At 38.7% G+C, this 22,457-nt stretch overlaps 1 pseudogene; it reads right to left on the reverse strand.

Annotated features, from left to right (window-relative positions):
• Positions 1-12,885: 12,885 nt before the first annotated feature.
• On the reverse strand, positions 12,886-13,580 carry LOC132526533 (RAD52 motif-containing protein 1-like; annotated as a pseudogene).
• Positions 13,581-22,457: the final 8,877 nt, after the last annotated feature.

A 22,457-nucleotide genomic window follows, 5' to 3' on the forward strand; every position in this document is an offset into this window, starting at 1 on the left:
AATGCTGAAGAGGGTGTGGAGAAAAGGGAACACTCTTGCACTGCTGGTGGGAATGTGAATTGGTTCAGCCACTATGGAGAACAGTATGGAGGTTCCTTAAAAAACTACAAATAGAATTACCATATGACCCAGCAATTCCACTACTGGGCATATACCTTGAGAAAACCAAGATTCAAAAAGAGTCATGTACCAAAATGTTCATTGCAGCTCTATTTACAGTAGCCCAGAGATGGAAACAACCTAAGTGCCCATCATCAGATGAATGGATAAAGAAGATGTGGCACATATATGCAATGGAATGTTACTCAGCCATAAAAAGAAACGAAATTGAGCTATTTGTAATGAGGTGGATAGACCTAGAGTCTGTCATACAGAGTGAAGTAAGTCAGAAAGAGAGAGACAAATACCGTATGCTAATACATATATATGGAATTTAAGGGAAAAAAAATGTCATGAAGAACCTAGGGGTAAGACAGCAATGAAGACACAGACCTAGTGGAGAATGGACTTGAGGATATGGGGAGGGGGAAGGGTGAGCTGTGACAAAGCGAGAGAGAGGCATGGACACATATACACTAACAAACGTAAGGTAGATAGCTAGTGGGAAGCAGCCGCATAGCACAGGGAGATCAGCTCGGTGCTTTTTGACCACCTGGAGGGGTGGGATAGGGAGAGTGGGAGGGAGGGAGACAGAAGAGGGAAGAGATATGGGAACATATGTATGTGTATGATGATTCACTTTGTTATAAAGCAGAAACTGACACACCATTGTGAAGCAATTATACCCCAATAAAGATGTTAAAAAAAAAGAAAAAAGAATGCCAGCTAGGCCCCTCCACTACAATGTAAGTATCTTTTAACGAGCTTATCAGATAGGTGCACAGTCAAGAGATTTTTCATACTTTGCATGTAGAAAAGAAGTATTTTTAAAGTTATAATCATTAACTTGGTGATTAAATGAATTAAAAGGAAGTTGATTTTTAGATATAATAAAAGAAACATCTTACTAGTAGTAAAAGGAAACAAATGATACACAAGTTTTATATAACCATAGTGAAAAATAACATGCTCAGACATCTGACTAACACTGAATGTAGCCATGATTCCACTCTGGTTTATGAAAGAAAGTTCACCTTGAGACTTTCAGAATTGGAAAAAATAAAGCCACGAAGAACAGAGAACAAATAATAGGAATAAAATCTTTTTTCTTGAGTTTCTTTAGTTTGTAAAGTGTACGTTATCATTTCTTACCTGGGTATTAAGTCTTATGTCAAGCTGAAGAGCTATCAGAAGAAAGCAAAGAAACAGAGCAAGTTTATTGCTCAAAAAGTGCAAATTTATTGTGTACATCTGAATACTATCTTGTAGGTGCCAAATTACAACGACTACAGCATATAAAAGTAACCCTTCACAAAACATGAACTTTTCTCAACCCTCAGAACTAAAGGAAAATTGATGCGTTTTCACACTGAGAACTGAAAAATAAATTTTCATTCCCTCATTCTCTCTTTGTCTCTGTCACACTCTTATACACACACACACAAACACACACATGCCATTGTGAAAAGTTTACTCTCTTTGTAATTATCATTGCATCCTATAGTTTAATGTTTCCTACTTGCCCATGATCCAGAACAGAGCTATAATTATCACTTTACATTTACAGAGCATTTAATATATTTTGAAGTCTTCATAAATGTATTTTATTGTTTGCTTATAGCACATGTCTTAAATAGAGCTGAAAATGCTGATCATCTAGTTCATGGATGTTAGCAAAAGAGAAGTGAAGTAAATTGTGCCTCTCACAAAGTATAGGGTCCTACAAAGAGGAAAATCCATAGTTGCAGGCATCATTTCTATAAAGATGACTCTCAGGTTTCTACCCTAACCTGCCTTCCTGAGCTCCAGGAGAGGTCCAGCTTTACAAATGTGTGCCCAGTAGTTCCATCTGCATGTTCCATTTGCATTTGACCTATGACCTAAGCCTAAGTTAATATCTCTTCCCCTGTGGTTTCCATATTGTGTTAATTTGTGACATCTTTCTCCCTAGAGCCCAGGTAGGAATCTCAGACCCTTCTTGGACTCTGTGAGTTCCTTTTCACATTTCATCCAGTCAGTTGCCTAATCCTGCAGATTATATTCTTTCTCTACAAAATATCTTGAGTTGCTTTCCTCATTGTCATTCCAATGTTACCTGCTTTCATCCAGGCCTTTGTCATTTCTCATGTAGGTTGTGGTAATCAGTCTCCTCTACCTCTTCTCTCCTATTTCAGGACATCCACATCCTGTTGGTCACTCTCCTAAGCAATACCCTCAGCATCTCTCCATCAACTACTGAGCCCTAACTCATCATCCTCATGTTCACTGTCCTGCTTATCTTTTCTTCAGACTGACTTACATGCATCTTAGCCTTGTAGTCTTAGTTTTTCTGAAAGCACAGTCAATTGTCTTGCTGGCTTCTGCTCTATTTGTGGATTTACCTACCAAACCCCATTGCCCAATGTCTACTGAAATGCATTCCAGCCTTGGAGACCAGTTTCAAATGCCACACCCTCCATGAAACCTCTTCCTACCCTCCTTTTCTCAAACATCCAGGTCTATGAATTCAATATAATGGGAAGTATATATTTACTTAACAGAAGTAAAATGAATTTAAATAAAGGTATAATTGAATATTTTTATTTTTAATTTTATCTAATGAAGTCACTTTTCCCATGTTCAACTTTCAAAAACTACATCAAAAAGTGCTGCCTAACTGGTACAAAAACATATTTTAGTTTCCATGGAAGATTATTATGTATGAGTATATGTATAAAAAGTTGGCTAAACCTCAGATATCAGTAATGTCAATAAAGGACAGGAAAACATTACAAATGCAAATGCTAGTTTGTATCAACAACAAATACTCATTTGTTAACAGCATTAATACAAGCAGAGTATCCAATGTAAACCAATAATTGGTTTGGGACTAGAATGATGAGTAGAAATAAAATGAAAGCAACTGTCAAGTTTTTTCTATTACTCTGCTACAATTTTAGTTTTTGCCAGTGGTAACAATTTCTACCCTTAATGCTAGAGAAAAATTTCACAACTGTTTACCTATCATTCACTTATTCATTCTTCCTGTTATTTAACAAATATTTATTGGTCAATTGGGAATAAGGGATCAAAATTATCTCCATTCTTGCTCTTAACTCTACTATAGTTTGATGGAAATATAGACTGAAGCTCACCATAATCCATGTTAAATTCTCCATGGGCGTAAAAGTGCTCAAAGGACTGTAGTTTTAGGGGGAAGGAGAGTATGGGTTTCCGTAGGAAAGTCAGAAAATCTTTAAGAAATACTGAAACATTTTAGTGTGGAATTGAAGTTTTTCTAGTTTGCCACCCAGACAAGGGAGGTAACAACATTCTATAGAGAAGTAGATGCATGTGAACAGGAATAGGGTGGTGAGGTGCCATGTCAAGCTTGGAGACTGCGGCTCTGCATAGCTGGGACAGAAGAAAGATGAGCAGGAGTTGTATGTCAATGAGCTGACTGAGCCAGCTTGAGGAAGGCCTCATACAACCTGCCAAGACTTTGGGATTTTATGAGCCCTTGAGATATGGGAAGATCCCAAGCAAGGGGATGCTTCAGATTTTATTGTAGAAACAGCTCTTGATGATATTTGAGTAACAGGGCAGAAGGATGTAAATGGACAAGCCCACAGCTTAGTGGTCAATCAATGGAAAGTTCATTTCCACTAATTGTGGGCCAGTAAAATCAACAGATAACTCTTTACTCAAGACGTAAGAAGGATTTCCATCCAGACCAAAGCTTTAAGACAGAAGAGAGTAAGTTATATCAAAGTGACATTCAATAATATTTACAGTCTGAAAATATTCAAAGACTTGTCCCCTCTGGGCTACAGAGAATTCATCCCAGATGGGTAAATGCCTGTCTGGGTCCCAGATGAGGTTAGGGGAGGAAATGCCACAACCACTCAGGCTTGCAATGTTACACAGGCCTTAGTCTGGAAGTCCCTTTGGTCTAACCTAAATTTATTTTCCTGTAGTTTAAGCTCATTTCCTCTTTTCCATCCTTAGGGGTGGTAAAGAACAGATGGTCATAAACCACCAGATAATGACCCTTTATAGACTGGAGACACATACTAAATCATCTCTCAGCCCTCACTTTCCTGAGTTAAACAATAGGAACTCTCTATCAGTTTTATTCTTAGATTTGCTATCTTAAATCTGTATCTTTGTTTTCTAATAGTGACTGTCCAGCTCTTTCTCATATCACTTAGATGTTCATCTACAAAGAGAACAAGAGTCTTCAACAAAAATATCATTATTTCCAAGTACATTGGAAGCATTTATTCTGGGATCTTTGATCCTGTAATAATCGGGTGTCATGTTACATTAAAAGAACAAAACAAAACAAAACAGCCCCAGCATGTTACTGACTGACACACTAGGATTTCTGCATACTTTTGGTAAACTTGCATTGAGCTAATCTTCCCATCTAATGTTTGTAAACTCTAACCTGTTTTGTTGTTCTTTAAATTGTAGTAGTAATTTGTTTCACTTTTTTGAACCCCTCTACTCTTTGCCATTGAAATTGAACTTTTTTTTTCATTTCTGACATTTTTCTCCTTCTTTGGCATTGCTTGACAATTATTATTTATTTTACCTCACGTTATAGTCAGAAATAGCTCAGATTTTCTGCAAATCTGCACTTCTTACAACTCCTTGCCCTTTTGAAAGTATCACAACTTTCCATTTGTACTAGGCTTCTCCAAGCAGGCAGGGGCCTTTGGTGTGTGCTATTCCCTGCCCACCCCAGACACTCACTAAAAGAAACACTGGAGATGGAGTAATGACATTTATTGAGCACTCACTTTGGGCCAGACTTCTGGGATGGGCCAAGGGACAACTGAATCATCCCATCCTGCTCTCCGGGAGCTCTGGACCCTGGGCTGGAGGGGCTCATCTAGCACATTCTTCACAGGGATTGGATGCAGCAGAATATTTCAGCAGCTTGGACTCTAGATGATTATGTAAGATACGGTATTATTCCTGAAGTAATCTGCAGAGCAAGAAAGTGTTAGATTTCCACCTATGTTTCCCTCCCAAAAGTTTAAATGTATGCTTCCTTACTAGTCTGTTAATCATAATTTAATAATAAGTTAAACTTTCTAATCTTCTCATAAGATCAGTGTTTAATAAAATATATTAAATGAGAGGCCAATTCTGGCATGAATAGTTGACATATGTTAAGAATAAATCCTAGAGCTTCTACATGACTATTAACCAAGTACTGCAAAAGAAGAACAGAATGCAAACTTTTCTTTTGTCCCCTCAATCCTCACAATCTCTCTGGATCCTCAGTTCAGACATCTGAGAAGAGCCTTGGAAGAACTCTCAGAAGAGGGTATTTTCCCTGGTCTTTCATTTACATGACCCACATTTCCAGGTGGACAATGAGATCCACAGCTTCTTTTTCCTGAGAGCTTCTTACAATGACACAGGCAGGCACTGTGACTTTGCAGCTACAGCCAAGGTTCATGCCCAATGGATGTCCAATTACATGAAGGACTGAGGAGTTTCTTAGTCAAGAACTCACTCTAAGGGAAGATGGAGTCCGACTTGAGTTTTGATCTAGTAGCCAAGTATCAGGGCTGAAGGGGGCAGTAATTAAAACACAAATGGACTGTCTTTGATCTGAAGCTATTTCTAGTCTTATATGGTGGTGTCATATCTACATTCTAGGAAAAGAGAGATCAGTAAATATAACTCTAAACGGTTAAAGCTGTAGAAAAACCTCTAAGAATTTAAATGTAAGCAGTCCCGAGTATCCCCCTAATGAAGTATAACACAGAGGGCTAAAAAGAGGCAATAAGGGACTTCCCTGGTGACTCAGTGGTTCAGAATCCATCTGCCAATGCAGGGGACACGGGTTTGAGCCATGGTCCAGGAACATCACATATGCCACAGAGCAACCGGGCCCGTGCATCACAACTACTGAGCCCACATACCATAGCTGCTGAGACCTATGTGCCTAGAGCCAGTGCTCTGCAACAAGAGAAGCCACTGCAATGAGAAGGCTGCGCAATGCAATGAAGAGTGGCCCCCGCTCGCCACAACTAGAGGAAGCCCGCATGCAGCAACGAAGACTCAATGCAGCCAAAAATTTAAAAAATAAATTAAACAAAATAAGAGGCAATAAAACTGCTATTGTAATCTCATCTGGACCAGAAGTTAGTGAGCCCCAGAGAAACTGTAGTACTACATAATCACGTCACTGAGCTGTACCACAGAATGTGAAGCAAGGATAATGAATCCTATTTTACAGATGAGGGTTGGTAAGTGATTATTAACATATTGCATCACTCTGTGGACACCTTTCATTGTATTCTATGAGAATGGCGCCCCCCAAGAGCACAACTGGGAGATCTAGGCTTGGATTCCAAGATTACCCTGTGAAGTGACCAAGGTCTGTCTGGACTTAAGCCATCTCATTCTTCTGGAGCTAACAGACCCAGAGAGCTGACCAGGATTTCACAATCAATGGGTTTATAGGGTATTTGTTGAGTCACTGCTAGTAAGGAAGTTCTCTATTTCCCCTGGTCTCTGTGAGGAGATTTTTATTTTCCCCTAGAACTGACTTTGGTGCTGGGCTTTTGTTTTGGGAGCTCTTAGCTTTGAGCTTTGTTTGCTTGTTTACTTCCTTTCCTGCATCCTTGTTTAGGTTCCCAGCCATATTTTTTTCCCTCTGCTTATTTGTTTGAGAGCAACTGCCTGTGTCATTTCCTTCATTTCTGGCATGTCCTTTGCTTTTTTATGGTCTGGGGCGCTATAAGGGCCTGTGACGAGGAGATGTGCAGGCCAGTGATCAGAGGGCTGGGGACCCCGGGGAGTACAGCGGGCTGACAACAGCAGGGCACCAGCTCAGCTCAGGAAGGCGGCAGGAGCTCAGCTCCTAAATAAAAATAGGCCTGAGTTCCTGCTACAGCTGGCCAAGATACTGCCCATCTCAGTGAAAGGAAGCAGACATTCACACGTGCCAACACGCTGTGTTTCTGTATTTGGTGTCTTCACTACCTCAAGTGCACGTTCCCACTGGGTCACTTTGCACCCACGTTGTTGTTACCTCTGTTTGTTTTTTAAGGTCACATTTTATTAAGACAAGAATAACTAGGTTTTTTAAACTCTTAGCTCACCTATTCTTCTAGTGTTTTGGGGGTTCAGCTTAGTATCATCTAAACATGAATTTTAAAATGATTATTTTCTTAACACCAAAATGTTCATTATAGAAATTTTGAAAGACTAGGAGTATAAAGAAAAAAATCACCTCTAATTCCACCACCCAAGTATAATAACTACCATATATATTTATATACTTCTAATTTGTTTTTAAGGCACAGACACATACATTTGTAAAAATGAAATAATGTTTCCATGGTTTTGTTTCAATAGTTTACCTGTTTTAAACAGTTAACATTTTAGGTACTTAGAAAAAACATTTTATAGAAAACTTTATACAAAGTTTCAGTCTGTAGTTTTTATTGAAGTAGTATTTTCATACAATAAAATGCACTAATTTCCATTGTTCAAATGCATTCACTTGTGTAACCATCACAACTAAGATGAAAAGCATTCCCATCACTTCAACAAGGTGCCTGTGTCCCCATCCCTTCAGTCCATCTCCGTCTCTGCTCCCTGCTGCAGGCAGCCACTCATCTGCTTTACATCACCATCAACTAGATTTGTCATTTCTAGAGTTTTATATAAATGGAATCACACAGTATGTACTCCTTTGTTCCTAACTTCTTTCCCTCAGCATATTTCTCACGCATGTTAATAATCACAGATGATTATACTCACATATACTTTAAAATCTGCTTTTTTTCTTCATTTTATAGTATATCATGAGCATTCTCCACGTCACTAATTATTCTCTTAAAATTTAATTTCCAATGACTACACATTATTTTGTTTTAGGGGTATACCATCATTTATCTCATAATTAAGATCTTGTTGTTAATAGTTTTGTTGTTTTAACAGTTTTCTTTTATAATCAAGAATGATTATTCTTGGGCTTCCCTGGTGGCACAGTGGTTGAGAGTCTGCCTGCCGATGCAGGGGACACGGGTTCCTGCCCCGGTCCGGGAAGATCCCACATGCCGCGGAGCGGCTAGGCCCGTGAGCCATGGCCGCGGAGCCTGCGCGTCCGGAGCCTGTGCTCCGCAATGGGAGAGGCCACAACAGTGAGAGGCCTGCGTACCACAAAAAAAAAAGAAAAAAAAGAATGATTATTCTTGAATACATATATTTGTATACATGACCCAATTTCTGAGGGATAAATTTCTATAAAAGGACTTATTAAGTTAGAGGACAGGCAAATTCATAAGGTTTTTAAAATATATTGTGCTAATTTAATCTCTTACAAGCAATATATACAAATACGTGAGGAAAAATAGTATTTTTAAGTTGGAAGGGAACCTGTAAAAAAGTCTGGTTCAGGTCCTTAACCAATGGGTGGACACACCTATGGAGTTCTTTTAATATGCATATGCATTTTATCTAACTTGTTATGTATTTATGAGGCTCTTTTAATATGCATATGCATTTTATCTAACTTGTTATGTATTAACAGTAGCTGCTGTTTTTGGTTTTAAGTTCTTCAGATGATTCTGTTGCACACTCCATGTTAAGAATCACCTTATTTTTACAGGTGAAGAAAATGAATCCAGGAGAGGCTAATTAAAGCCTCCTTCCCCTATACTCTTTTCATTTCACTGGGTGAACGTCCCTTTACATTGAATACCCATTACCTGGAGAGCAATAACAATAACAACCACCACCACGACTCTCTACCCACTCAGAAGCCACAATTAAGCAGCTAGGTCTCTCTGTGGTGGACCTGTACCTTAAAAGAACTCCTTAAGGTGGCGAAGTTGATAAAAGTGCCAGGACTACCTCAGAGGACTCCCCAATTGAAAGGATCCCAAACAAGATGTAACTCAAAAATTTACTTGGATGCATTGCCCAAATCTGAAGTAAACCTTCCTTGACTTTGTCCCCACTCCCCACTCCCTGACTCCATTTCTTCACATTCCACTCAGAGGAGACAGAGAAGCAAAGAACTGTCTCACTTAAGCTCAGGAATAAGTCCTTTTACCCACCACACCTACCACACTGGGCCCTGTGCTCATTTTCCTCTCCTGCATTCCAGCTCCCAGAGTGATGCCTACAGCTTCTGCCATCTTCTACCACAACCAAAGAGAAGCTGCTGAAGCAAGATACAGCTTCTCGTCTCCAGACACAGACTTCCCCAGGTTGCTGCCCAGGCTACCATGTCCATTGCTTAGCTTCTCTGGGTTCCAACAGTCACCTTGTGGTTGGGCAAGTGTCTTTCACCCAACTGTCATTACAGAGGCCACAAAGCATAGCCTCATTGAGTTGTCAATGTCTGACAGATTTTAGTGAGTTGATTCTTTGAGGTTTTATCCACTATTGACTGCAGTCCCTCAACCTGAGACTAGATAAGTCTGTAGGGCAACCTTGTGAATCTGAATCTGGACTCTTTTCCTGTTTTTTTTGGCCGCATCACCACACGGCTTGTGGGATTTTAGCTCCCTGATCAAGGACTGAACCTGTGCCGCAACAGTGAAAGTACTGATGAACTCTTTTCCTTTAGAGTGAGTTCTTTCTCAGGAGCCCCTGATGTAGATAACTGCTTATGTAAACAGATGGTTGGTCTATCAATCTCAAGAGTCTCCAGGCATGCCTGCCTCCTGGAGAACACTCAGTGTGATATCAGGGTGGGATTCCTATTTACACCTACCTGGGCATTCCTAGACACATTTTTCAGCATAACATCATTTCCCATAACTGCAGCATTTCATGTGCAAGGAATCAGGATTTCAGTTATGAATTATTATAAAGCTCCTCTAAAAACTACTCCTAGAGAGGGATTTTAAGCTTTAACAAATAAAAACTTACAAAAAGAAGTTTAAGTCAAATTGTGCAAAGCTCCTAAAGCACTTTTCAGCACCTAAAATGCAGAGAGAGTGATTTTTCTCACTGATTTTCTCACTAACTAATTTTTCTCAGAAATTAGTTTGTTTAAATGAAACATCTTCATAAATCATGGAAGGAAGAACTGTTTACAACACCACCTTAGAAAACAATTCTCCTTTGGAGAGTTCATTTGCCTCTTCTTCCAGCAACACTTTCATTACTGGTGACCCCAAATCTCCAAGTATTGATATCTAAACCCCTGTATAAATTCATATAGGAGAGACCTTGATAATCAATCACTAGTCCTCCCTGATTGACAAATTAATTCCATAGTAATAGAAACTCTTGTTATCTAGTTAACTCAAGATCCTGTTTATAGAATGAAACACATATCACTGCATTAAAAAAATTGAGGGCATCAGAAAAGAGATGGAAAACATTTTTGGCTATGAATGTCCATGAAATCACATATGGCCCCCAACTGACTTTTGAAAGTAAGTTTAGCTGATGCAACTCCCTCAAGTCACAAATTCTAGTGTGCAAAAATTGTGGCTTTCTCTGTTTTCCTAAATTGGACTTAATTTCTACCTTGAGCCCTATTTCTGTAGGTTTCTCCAGGGTGACTCAAGTCACTCAGTGATTTCTCCACCATTTAATGTGCAAGTTCAGCCAAATTTAGGAACTCTACCTTGTCCCAGCAGCAGACCCAAACTAAAATATTACAACACTGGTGAGAAGGGGAAATAACCAGTTTATCAAATATTTTATTCTAAAATATTTATATCTCTTGCTTAGATCAAAGCATTTAAGCTTCAAATTAAGAATATAAATTTTGGGGTTTCAGTTCCCCCTCCCTCTACCATTGGACAACATCAGCCTCATGTCTCCCAGCTAAGGAAAAACAAGCAGGGAGAGGAGAATGTTGTATCATTAAGGCAAATGCAAGAGAAATTCCACATTTTTGTGGTATTTATGTTATGTATTACCTCATCATATAAGCCTGGTCAAGGCTTATGAAATTGACATGAAGATGAGTAAGCAAGGCCATTTTATTATTATATTAGAGGTGGCCATGGCCTTTCCTGCAGCTTCCCCTAGATCTCCCCATTCTCCTCTGATTCCTTGGGGAAGAGTCTAAGGCTTCTGTTGCCTCTACCAGAGGTTTCTATGGATGGGAGAATCTGTGTTCTTTTGTCACCAGCTTCCTCCAGGAATTTGAAGCCTGCTTTGTCTTGCATAGACCAGAAGACAAGTTCCCTCCATAGCTCCTCCCCACCTGTACATTCATTGGCCGGGTCTGTTTGCCTCATTGCCTCTACCCTTTGTCCAACTCTTTGCTCCACCTCCTTTTGCATCAAGTTTACCATATATAAATTCTGTACTTTCTAAACATTATTATTATATAATAATTTTTTATATGAATACCTGATTCACTTTGCCACAAAACAGAAACCAACACACCATTGTAAAGCAAATACACTCCAATAAAGATGTTAAAAAAACAATAAAATAAAATAAAATAAAATGTTGCCATTTCCTCCAAACTCTCAGTATTCACGTCTCATTATCAATTCACCACTCTATTATTAGGGGTTACCACTGAACCAGTGATGACTCCAGAACTTCTGTAGGAGGGGTTTGGGGCAGATGAGCAATTCATTCTGGGAAAGAGAGTCTAAAACCAAGTGAATGGCCCTTTACATTAACATGGGAAAACTTCTCCCACCCCACCTTGTCTCAACAGAGCCATTAATCTAGAAAAAACTACAGTGTCACTTTTCAGAGGTCTTCCCCGTGTGCACACATGGAGAAGACACTTAGAATGTTAAAGTCAGCATGTTAAGTAATTTTCTTGAAATACTGTAACTAGCACCCAGTTTACTTTCTTCACAGTCCTTTTCATAATCTATTTAATTTTAGTTCTTTTTAATTGTCTGGTACACTTTTAACACCTAAACTCCAAGAGAGAAGGAGCTTCATCTTATTTCCAGTGCCTAGCACATAATGGTTTCTAAATGGAACTGATTCCAAGATTGGCCTCATTTAGGAATGGACCTGTTGTTATAATCAGGTTTCTGAAATCTTTAGTATCAATATGGAATCCTTTCCTCTCACATTTCACAGGAAGCTAGACTTCTTAAAGCCCAAACATGGATATGTCTGAAGTTTCCTTGACTGATTTAAATTGAATTAAAATAATTATTTTGTACAGGAAAAACTTTCAAAATTTTTACATTTTTTGGAACATAACCACCTTTTCTTTCTCTACTTTCTTCCCTTCAAAACAAACTTTGCAACATTGGGGTGAGTTAAATAATCAGAAATCTAGCCCCAAATTAAGCTCTCAATGACATGAAACACATTTTTTGCTCCTTTTTAATAAAAATCCTATATGAAGTACATTAATGTTTTCTTTTAGAAATTACGTTGACAACTTAATCCCTAATTCGAGGCATCCATATAATTGGTATACAGAAAGGTTCTTCGGCAAAATATTTAACACAAGATATATATGAGATGCTGAGATCTGGGTAATATACCTTACTTGAAAGGCATGAATAGTTTTTAAACACTGTAGCATAATCACACTTAAGGCCATAGTTACTTTGTTCCCAAATCCCTGCAATTTTATTTGAGGGGAGTTCTAAAAGACCTGTGTCTTCTCCTGTGTCCACAACTGTAGACGTACACTGATGGCCCTCAGTCCTGCTCTCCAAACTTCAAATAAGGGGCCAGAGACAAGGCTCGGGACTTGGAAAAGTCCTAGAAATACCCTGCCTCAAAAGCAGTTTCAGAGTTTCACATTTTCCTAAGGATGACAGAGCTGAGTAGACATGCCAAAGTCTTCCAAATCCTGCTGGTTGTTTTGAATTATGGCTACACTGGGTGTGTAGCCCTTGAGTTTTTATCTTCACATACTTGAATTAAATCCTGTAGTTCCTCTTCGGTTCTAGCATCTGTGACCTCTTCACAGGGTCTATATGCCACAGCTATTTTACCACTTTCTAAAACCACAATCAGCAATTTCTGGAACTCATCTGTCATAGCCTTCTGAATAGCAAGCTTCTGCGTTACCTTCCTTTTCATAAGGAATGATAATGACCCTTCTTCCAACTTATCCTAAGGTTCCTCAGCCATGCCAACTCCGGGACTCCTGCACTCGTGGGAGGGCAACACCACCTCTTGATGATCCTTTTTGACCACCCACTGAAACCAGAGTAGTAATTTGCCAATTCTTGGCATCTGGAGCTGTTTAGGGCAAGCGTATTATGTTAAACCACCTTATGTCTGGTGCCGAGATGAACCTTCACTGGAGATGTCTGAAAAAACTGCTTCCGGTCGCATGCCTTTTGGACTCTGTGGGCATCCCTTGCTGAATAAAACTTGATGATGGAATAGAACCCAGGACCGGCAGTTTGGGAAGACTGCATTTGGGAAGACTCAGACCGAATACAGAAGGCCAAACTGGGAGAATATTTCAAGGCCTCGGCCGTGGGTCCAGAGCTCAGCTCCCACACCAGCAAGGTTTTGTCACCCCCGATGGGAAACGCAAAAGGTACCAACTCCACCATCCTACCGTCACTGCGCGTGCGCAGCTCAGGGCGCAAGCGGACTGCGCCTATATAATAGATTTTTATCCTGTAACCCTTCTTATCTAACTTTTGGGTATATTACCATGTTTCCCACATTATTTCTTCTGGTTATGACACCTCCAACAAAAAATATGACTTTGGAATGCATACTGAAATTAGCTCTTGATGCATCTTTCTCTTCCACTAGATGGTGAGTGTCTTAAAGGTAGGAACCGTATCTGATTCATCACTGAAATTCAGCACCTTGTGTAGAGCCTAACACATAGTAGGTATTCAATGCATATTTAGTGAATACGTAATGAACGTATCATTTTGCTAATAAAGGATGTCCGATTTCCTTTTTAAAGACTCTTCTGCTTATAGTACATATACTCAAGAAGAAAGCAAAAGGCAATCTGCAGTCATTTAAATAATTTATCATTACTTACTGATTTACCATAAAATGAGGTGCTGTTTAATCTTCTTCCAAGCAAGGATTCAAAGCCTGCAGATCAGGAGACCTTAGACTCCTACAATAAGGTAAGAGTAAGCTCCCTGCTTGAGTCTGTCAGAAGCTACTGATTTATTAATATCACAACAGCCACACAACAATACTCTTTCCTAAGTTACCCTCCAGGTTTTTCCCCTATCATCTGGAATGCATAACAGGTATTATAAACTAAATTTACTGTTTGCTGTTCATCCATTACCATACTACACAGATATCAAAATGAGAAATCAAATGGATAAAATATCAGAATGTCACAATCCTCTACCTAATATTTGCATTGTGATTTGGTTAAAGGAATTCTAAGCACTCTGTATGTTTATAGATTCCTTTCAAATTCTTTGAGTCATATATTAACTTCAACTTAGAGTTGAATAAACTAACACCTGTTTCATGAGAAATTTGTCCAGTGTTACGTACGTAGGTACTAGAGAAAGAAAAAGCATATGAATTCTAAAAATCTAAAAGTTTGCAACCTAGAACACTCTTTGTCTGATTATGTTGCACCAATGATAATAACTTATTTAACAGTACTTATCAGAAGAGATTAAAAATGGGCTAAGCCAAGGTTCTAAATACAGTTCATTTTAGAAGACAGAACAACTAAACTCTCACCAGCTCCAAAATTATAACAACTGTGAAAGCTGTTGCAAATACTTAGAAGTCATGTTTTACATTGTGTTTTTATTTTCATATTTAAATATTCACTGAACACTGCTGATTCACTCATTCTGACTCCCTGAAATAACAAAAAGATGTGATTCAATGCCAAACCAAAACTAAAGTCAATTTAGCTGATGAAGTCTTAACTAAATAAGGCTGGTGAAATATTATTCATATTCAAAATGGCCTTTACTAGGTTGAAGTTAGAGATAATAATGTTACATATTAATGATTTTCTTCCACTAATGAATAGAACCTATTTTTTACCAACAAAATAACATTACTAAGAGCTGGAACTTTAGTTGCAATGTTTAATAATTTCTCAGACTATGGTAACAAAACAATCAGAAATGGTTGATATTTGTGTGGCTATCAATGACTTGGAAGTTTTCCCAATAGTCAAGCCCCCAAAATGCAGTTCCACTATTCACTTTACTGTTAGGACTTGTCTAATTTGATCATGCCAGTTTACGGGAATATTCAGCCTCCTCTCCCAGAGCATCACAAGACTGATGGATGTAGCTGAGCTCAGTGGTTTAGAGCTTGGGCTTTAATCCTAGCTCATGATTTTATTGGCTATGTGGTTGTAAGCAAGTTGCTTAATTTCTTTGAAAACTAATTTCCTAACCTGTAAAAAGAATCTTTGTTCTTCTCTGAGAATTAAGTAAACTAATATAAATGAGCTGCTTAGCATGGGGACAATTAGTACTCAATAAATGATATTTAGTAAGCACCTTTTTATCTCATGCCGTTCATTCCACATCACCAGAGACAAACATGGCAGTGTTTGGTGTCAGCATGCGAAGCCAAGTGTAGGGTAAATGATTCAATTAATGAGTTGAGAATAGCCATGTTAAGTAGACAAGATCAATATCTGAAAGTAAATAACAGGCATAGAAAGGGGGAAATGGAAAGCATTTTGTAAATATCCAAGAAGATTTTAATCTAAAAATCTTTATGGAGGACAGTCTCATCGCACATGAAGAACAAGTATTTATTGGTACCCTCTATGTGCAAGGCTAGTTGCTGTAAGACACATACAGAAATTCATTCAGTAAATATTTATGTTTTGTTTACTATCTGCCAGGGTGTGCTCTATAAGCTGAAGTAAGAACAGTGAATAACAGAGTCAGATTCTCTGCTCCCATGGAGCTTACATTCTAGTGTAAGAAACATGCAAATACTATTCCTTTCTTCAAGGCATTTACTATTTGTTTAAGGAAACGTGAATTTTTATGTTAAAAACGTATAAAAGTAATAACAACAATAACTGCAACAAAGAATACAAGAAATGTTACAAGGAGACTGTGGAGCACTGGAAGGAACTCATGGTGTCCAAGAAACCTGAATTTAGTCCAGGTTGTGATAACACCTTTAGACTTTGGGACAATCAGCATTTAATTAGAGTCGCATATTCTCATCTATAAAATAAGTCTAAAATAGTTACTTTATACTGTTCTGAGGACTAAATGAGATTACATGTGTAAAATCCCATCATAGAGCTACATGAATACGCACACACACCTTCATTGAGGAGGAGGCTTGCCTCAAAAGGACAAGTAGTAGTGGGCCAGACAGAGAAGAAGAGAAAGTGCACTCTAGGCCAAGGAAAGGGCTTGATGAAAGACATGAATTTGGAAAAGTACAAAGCGTATTTAGAAGAAAGTGAGTTGAACAATTTGGCTACAGCAGAATTCATGCAGATAAGCAGGTAGAGAAACAACTAGTGACAGCTGGGCCTTGGATGACTCACAGAGGAATTTCTGAGAGTTAGAATAGCTCTCGTACATATGTAGACATTGAAACACAGTATGATTAAGTGAATTACACAAGGTTATATCATTAACAGTGGAAGTAGAATCCCAACATCCATCTGGCGCGCTGTCTCCTTGATGGCCTGGCCAGTGGTTAAGACAATATCTTATCATCTACCTCGTCAATTCATAGCTGAAAACTCACAGTCTGTTAGACATTTTTCATAATACACAGCAGATATCTTACCCGACCCTCCAGTTTGTGTTGCATTTATGGCAAAAGAAAGCAATTCTAAAACTACCAAGTGGAATGAAAAACAAGGGGCTATTTCTCAAAAATGAGACGGTGCTCTGCAAAAATGAACCGACTTTATGATGCCATCTGGAAAATGCTTTTGTATTCCCAATACAGTGCACTAAGCATAACTTAAAGTTGACTAACCAGCTCTGAAATGCTCTCTTCTGCTTCTTCACATATGGATGTGAAGCCTACAGGAACAAATGTTATTAGTCCTTGGACAGGACATCTGGTGTGACTCCTCAGCAACAAGGTGTGCAATTCTTGGGTGAATTTCAACAGAGCACATCAGCCTAAGTTTGGAAACTTTTCAGAGTTGAGCTAGTCCCTGGTGATTGAACTTGTTCAGAAACTAGTGCTTCCAAACCAAACTCCTATCAAGGAGATTGTTTTTCCTCCCTTCTCCTTGCCTCCTTCCCTCTTTCCTTCCCAGCTTGCCTCTCTTCCTCCCTCCCTCTCTTTCTTTCTTCCCCTTTTTTCTTCCTCCCTTCTGACATTTAAAGGTTGTCTGTGATGGGTAATGCCCTGTGGTATACTCAGACAAAATTATAGTCAGACCTGTCACCTCTTAGTGTTGGCAGATGTTCCTCACAGTTTCTTCCAAAGTAACAACAATCCTTTCACATAATTTATTGAATTGGATATTGGAATTATGGATAGAGAAATTCTCCTCCTTTCTCAAATTTAGTAATAGAATCTAATTTTAGCACCAGTAGAAAAGATTTAGAATCTCATAAATGAAAGAAACCTTCATTAATTTGGATAGAAATTAAGCAGAAGCTAACTTTGTTTCACAAAATTTGCCAATAAAATAGTCTAACACTTGCATAGGGGAACATTTAATTTGCTGAAGAGAACAAATTGCTTTAAAACAATTAAAAACACCAATTTACAGATGAACAACAAATATGTTAAGTACAAATCATTCTTCTCTATTTATTGAAGTAGCTTCCCAACTCCTTTTCTTGACAATACTTAATTAACCTAACTTGAATTGCTTTATTTACTTGAAATTAATAGACAATGTTTCATTTTAAAATTACTATTTTATTGAGACTGAGTCCCATATTTGGTATATACATAGTGAAAATTAATAAATCTGCTTTTAAACCCATTATTTTTTTAATTAACAATAATGGTCAACATATTGACATATGAATAGATAAAGAAGATGTGGTACATATATACAATGCAATATTACTCAGCCATGAAAAAAGAATGAAATAATGCCATTTGCAGCAACATGGATGGGCCTAGAGATTGTCATACTGAGTGAAGTAAATCAGACAGAGAAAGAGAAATACTGTATGATATAGCTTATATGCAGAATCTAGAAAGAAATGATATAAATGAATGTATTTACAAAACAGAAATGGACTCACAGACTTAGAGAATGAACTTATGGTTACCAGTGGGGGGTGGGGAAAGGTGGAGGGAAGGGATAGTTAGGGAGTTTGGGATTGACATGTGCACACTGCTATATTTTAAAAAGATAGCCAACAGGGACCTACTGTATAGCACAGGGAATTCTGCTCAATGTTATGTGGCCGCCTGGATGGGAGGGGAGTCTGGGGGAGAATGGATACATATATATGTATGGCTGAGTCGCTTTGCTGGGCACCTGACACTATCACAACATTGTTAATCGGCTATGCTCCAGTATAAAATAAAAAGTTTTAAAAAATCAATGCCATTTGCAGCAACATGGATAGACCTAGAGATTATCATACTAGATGAAGTCAAAGACAAATATCATATGATGTCACTTATATGTGGAATCTAAAAAAAAAATGATACAAATGAACTTATTTACAAAACAGAAACAGACTCACAGGCTTCGAAAACAAACATGGTTACAAAAGAGGACACATGAGGGGAGGGATAAATTAGGAGTTTGGGATTACCATATACACAGTACTATATATAAAATAATCAGCAAGGACCTATTGTATAGCACAGGGAATTCTACCCAATATTCTGTAATAACCTATATGGGAAAATAATCTGAAAAAGAATGGATATATGTATAAGTGTAACTGACACAACATTGTAAATCAACCATACTCCAATGTAAAATAAAAAAATATATTTAGAAGAAAAAGGGGGTGGGGGTTAAAATCAGTGGTATTGTTTTGGAGACCATGGTTGTCCCCAGATGGGAAAATTTTTAAATGGACATAACCATTGAGACATGAAATTATAGATTTGTTTTGGCCAGAAAAGATGCAGAGGAGGTATCTCATTTAGAACAATTTGTGGTATGAAAGTGGGTTCTTTATATCTCAACAAATACCAAATAAATTTAAATGAGGTAAAATTTTTCCTAAGGAAAGTGATTTATTGTTTTGACATAAAGTGAACAGGGTCAATATCATCAAAACGCTCTTAACCCCAGAAAAACTGTGCCAACTCCAAACATACCCAACGTCTACTAAGTGCACCCATTTTTTCTTTGTGCGTGTGTGGTATGCGGGCCTCTCACTGTTGTGGCCTCTCCCATTGCAGAACAGAGGCTCCGGACGCGTAGGCTCAGTGGCCATGGCTTACGGGCCCAGCCGCTCCACGGTATGTGGGATCTTCCCGGACCGGGACACGAACCCATGTCCCCTGCATCGGCAGGAGGACTCTCAACCACTGAGCCACCAGGGAAGCCCAGCACCCATTATTTATACAAGAATCAATAAGTTTCAGTGAAATCTGTAATCCTACAATAATTTCTCCAGGAACAAAAGCAAACAGCGTCAGGATTGTCAATTAGCTTACTGCCTATGGAAGAAAAATACTGCCAAAAAGAAAATTTAATCATTAATATCTTTAGTATTTTAAATAGCCAGAACTAATGAAAGACAACACTGATGTGGACAAATGTAAAATATGCAAGCAAGTATGTAAAAATATAGAAGAAATATTTATACAAAGGTACATGCAGAGGAGTTATTGCAATTTGTTTCACTTTATAAAGACTTCAGCAGGTTGAGAGAAGTTTGGGCAAAGGAGAGGTCAGGCAGAGATAAAACCCAAGATACTCAGTAGGAAAGCTAAACCCATACATCATTGTCTAAATCAGTGACTTCTAAACTTTTTAATCCCATGCACCTATGAATAAAACATTTAAGTATATACCTTTAAAAAAATAATGGTCGGACTTCCCTGGTGGCGCAGTGGTTGGGGGTCCGCCTGCCGGTGCGGGGCGCGTGGGTTCGTGCCCCGGTCCGGGAGGGTCCCGCGTGCCGCGGAGCGGGTGGGCCCGTGGGCCATGGCTGCTGGGCCTGCGCATCTGGAGCCTGTGCTCCGGTGGGAGGCCCATGTACCATAAAAAACAAACAAACAAACAAAATAATAATGGTCAACACATTATATACTTATATGAGGGCTGATTATTTGGTTGGCTAGTTGTATGAGCATTTTTGCCTCATTCCAACTCTGAACTAACCTTTTTTCTGAGGGGAAAAGAGTATACTTAGTCACTCCATAGACAAGACAGAAAGTAAAGTGAGTTTTGTTAACATTCAGTGTCTCATAAAAGGATTTGGTTGTGGGGAATGAAGGTTGAAATGATACCTGAAATGAAATATTTCAGTTTTCCACACTGTGGCACCATGGATGATAAAAATAATGACTTGGTCATAAGTCAGTTTATTATTATTTTAAAGGTCCTAAATTAAAGGAATGTAGAAAAACTATACCCTTTGGGATCAAACAGAATTGTTTCAATCTTGGCTCCACCATTTTCTAACTCTGTGATGTTCCAAGATTCAGACATGTCTCAGCCTCACTTAATTGTAAAAGGTAGATAATAGTTGCTATTAACCAGTTGCTACATCACATTTATTGGGTGCTTAATACATAACAGGCACTGTTCTAGGGGTTTTATACATATTCATCCATTTAATCCAACCATAAATCCTATGACGTAGACATATTTATAAATTCATTTTACAGGTGAGGAAACTGAGTTACAGAGAGGCTAGTTGACTTGCCCAACGTCACACAGCTGGCCAGTGGAGGAGCTTGGACAGACTTCACTTTCTAACTAGTTCTGGAAGTTTAAGATTAAAGTGGTTAACCTACGTAAAAGTTTCATTTATATGTGGAATTTTAAAAAAAATGATCAAACCAACCCAAATGAAAACAAACGCTGAGATACAGAGAACAGAGGAGTGTTTACCAGAGGAGAAGGGAACTGGGGAGGAGGGAGACATGGGTAAAGGGATCAATTGTATGCTGAAACTAAACTTTTGACAGTAAACAAGCTATAGTGTACACAGAAGTCGAAATATAGTGTTGTACACATGAAATTTATGTAATGTTACCTTAATACATTAAAAAAAATTTAATTAGCACATAAGGGCCTATTAAATATAGTTCCCTTACATTTCTGACCACTTCTCAGGCTCCTTTTCCTTTTCTTGGCTTCAAGACATTAGAGTGTCTCAAAGGTCTCTCCTGGCTCCTCATCTTTTCTCTGTCCACACTCTCCCCTCGTGACCTCCTCCACTCCCGAGCCTGTAAATGCCACCTCTGTGCTGATGGTTCTTGTAAAAAAACAAATAAACAAAAAACAATTAAAAAAACACATTCCTCCTCTGTTTTTCCTCGACTCACACACTCATGATACTTCTGACACCAGATACGTGGGTTTTCCGCTCATCAAGCAATTCTCTGACACCAGCTGGATGTCCTACAATTTGACTCAATTCCGACACTATCTACCTGGAGACAGCATCATTACCCATAGGTTAAGGGCTCAGTCTCACAAGACTGCCTCTCCCCTCCCCACCACTTCAGATGCCAATAGCAAGTCCCAGGTTGTCACCTGTACTTCTGACCCAGAGGATATAAACTGGGATTCCCATGACCTCATCCTTGGGTTTGATCATTTGCTAGAGCAGCTCACATAACTCAGAGGAACACTTACTTATATTTAACAACCTATTTTATAATGAAGGATATGATAAAGGATACAGATGAACATCCAGATGAAGAGATACATAGGGTGAGATCTGGGAAGGTCCTGTGCACAGGAGCCTCTTACCCCATAGAGTTGGGGTGCACCACCCTCCTAGCATGTAGATGTGTTCATCAACCCATAAGTTCTCAGGATCCTGTAATTTTGGGATGTTTATGGAGACCTCATCACCTGGGCATGATTGATCATTAACTCAATTTCTAGCTCCTCTCCCCTTCCAGAAGGATGGGCGATGCTGCTGAAAGTTCCAAGCATCTAATAATGGCTTGGTCTTTCTGATCATCTGTTCCCATCTGGAGGCTAACCAGACTACCAAGGGTCACCTCATTAAAACAAAAAACACTATCACTGGGGAAATTCCAAGGGATTTAGGAGCTCTATGTCAGGAACCGGGTCAAAGACTAACATATAGTTTCTCTCTTATTGCACAGCTCCCAATGCTTCATCTTCACCCCTTACATCTCCCAGCCCTTCAGATTCATATACACCCTGCCTACTCTTCATAGTTACATCATGTTTAACAGGCAACTCAAACCTATACAGCCAGAAAAGCACACTTGATTTTTCTCCTTCAGACTTGCTTTTCCCTTCAGTTTTTCCCATCCTCAGAAGATGACACCATCCTCAGTCCTTTTGCTCCAGATAACAATCTAAGATTTATGATCGCATATCAAATCCTTCCATA

Source organism: Lagenorhynchus albirostris, chromosome 9 (genome assembly GCF_949774975.1).
Source record: "Lagenorhynchus albirostris chromosome 9, mLagAlb1.1, whole genome shotgun sequence".
In the NCBI taxonomy this organism is placed as follows: Eukaryota; Metazoa; Chordata; class Mammalia; order Artiodactyla; family Delphinidae; genus Lagenorhynchus; species Lagenorhynchus albirostris.